The sequence below is a fragment of the Arachis hypogaea genome, chromosome 15 (assembly GCF_003086295.3).
Source record: "Arachis hypogaea cultivar Tifrunner chromosome 15, arahy.Tifrunner.gnm2.J5K5, whole genome shotgun sequence".
NCBI classification, from domain to species: Eukaryota; Viridiplantae; Streptophyta; class Magnoliopsida; order Fabales; family Fabaceae; genus Arachis; species Arachis hypogaea.
The window spans coordinates 149,998,812-150,001,016 of record NC_092050.1 but is presented as its reverse complement, the minus strand read 5'-3'; the positions used below and the strand labels follow the sequence as shown (position 1 = coordinate 150,001,016).

At 31.7% G+C, this 2,205-nt stretch overlaps 1 long non-coding RNA gene across 1 annotated transcript; it reads left to right on the top strand.

Annotated features, from left to right (window-relative positions):
• Positions 1-478: 478 nt before the first annotated feature.
• LOC112747240 (uncharacterized) lies at positions 479-1,652 on the top strand. The gene is made up of 2 exons (XR_003174846.3): positions 479-537; positions 1,280-1,652. It is a non-coding gene; the product is annotated as an uncharacterized lncRNA (long non-coding RNA).
• Positions 1,653-2,205: the final 553 nt, after the last annotated feature.

Below are 2,205 nucleotides of genomic sequence, written 5' to 3'. Positions count from 1 at the left end.
GCCCATCTAAACAAGAAGGATCCCTCGATGGTTTTAGCCAGGTGGGTGGAACTTCAGCAATCTGTAAATGTGCTCTTTACCAGTAACACTTCTGGTGAGAATTTATGCTGTTTTGTTTTGTTTTGGTTTCTTTTTTAGTTGTAACATGCAGACCTGGGTGTAGTTGGGTAATATATTTTATAAATATTTTTAGATTCTTGTTTGATTCTTGTTGCCCCCATTCTTCCAAAAAACGGGATAGAATTTCAGCACAAGGCAAAAAATAGACTTATGGTAATTCACGCTTTGTGATAAGTGGTTTCGTGACGATACATTTGCATAGCCACTAGTTCATAATGCAGAAAAATTAATTGGCTTGATGCATCATCATTTGCTGCTTTTATGGAAAGGAAACTTTATGCTATTAGATTATGCTTTCTCTCCCAATTTAAATTTCCAGTCAGTTTTCCTGCTAATATGCTACTTTTGCTTCTTGACATTGCAGAAAAAACAGAATATGTTTATGCTCGTGTGAAGCTTTCAAGATATTCTTTAGAGGTTTTTCTATTCATTGTCCTTAAAAAATCTTGCCGTCTATGTTTGTTTAATGTTTTTTTTTTCCCGAGGATGCAAGTTCCATGGTTAATATAATATATCAAATATTTATGTGGCTTTTTCCTTAAACCTACAGGTAGCTTTGATTCTAGACCACATATATAATTCCATATAGTAACACATTTAACAAAATAATTTCAAAATGATTTAGAGTCAACTGAACTTTTCAAACAAATTGAAGCAAAATGCCCAAGAAATTCAACCCTTAAGATCCGGACCACAGAGCCAGGACACACAACATAAAATACCAAAAAATGTGTTTCCTCATTTCCATAAGGAAATGCATCAGAACAAGGGAAGAACAAGTGTCATACAATTTCTGAGTAAGCACTAGACATTACACATATGTGAGGGGAAATAATCTTGTGTAGTTTATTAGGGAACTTGTCTTTATTGTTAAGTGTTATAATTAATACAATTGTGTACTGCAGTTTAAATAAAAGACTTGATGTTAGGGGGAGCATTAGATTTGTATAAGGTTTATAAAGAAGTATCCTTATTCATAGAATGAGCGAGGACTAAAAAACTCTAAAAAGGAAAATTTCAGGCTAATTCCCTTGAGATATACACAAGGATATGTTCATACCACTGGCTCATGTATTCATCTATGATTTATTTGTGTTTATTACTTTATTACACTTTGTAAGAAAATGTCATTGCTGATTATTAATTATACTCTTGTTAGGTTCTGTCTGAAGATTTGCCTGCTACTATTTCTAAAATATCATTTCCAAAGACGATGAAATGGAATTCCCAGGTATGTGGGATTTGAGGCAGATGAAGAACCAGAAATCTCCCAAATACGATCTTCCGTTGAACAAGATATTTAAAGAACAAGATTTTTTTCTCTTCTATCAGAAGGTTAATAATTTTTATTAGAAGATACTTATGTAGGATACAATATTTTGGTTTTTTATAGTTTATTAGTAGTAAATTATAAGTGGTCTAATGTATATTTTGATATGGGTATGTTTAATTTAGTGTGAGATGTATGAATACTCATTTATGATCATCCCAATATTTTTAGTTCATTATAAATATATTTTGTTAAAGGATAATTTTTATTATTTAAAGAATATTGTACGGTATTATTATGTATTTATTTTTATTTTATAATTTTTGACTAATTTAATTAAAAAAAATAGGATTATATAATCATATTACTAAATATTAGGTTTTAGAAAAAAAATTATTAGAATATATATATATAGAAAATAAAAAAAAACAATGAGGGACCTAAGGCTACACTTATATACAGTAGCTATAGTATATAAAAAAAAAGATGGATCTAAGGCTACGCTTATAAAAAGTAGCTATGGTATACAATGTGGCTACGCTTTACAAGTGATGTAGTAGTGTTGAAAAGCGTAGCCTATTCTGGAAAAATGAAAGCTGAAAAGCGTAGCCTTTGATCCTGGACAGCATCACTTGAAAAGCGTAGCCTATTCCCAAACGCCAAAAGCGTAGTCCTTGGTGGAGAAAAGCGTAGCCTTTGAGAATAGGCAACGGTCGAATAGGAATCACCTCAAAAAGCGTAGCCGTAGCCCAAAAAGCGTAGCCGTAGCCTAAGGCATCATTTTTTTTCACTTTTGGCTACACTTTTCAAGTGTA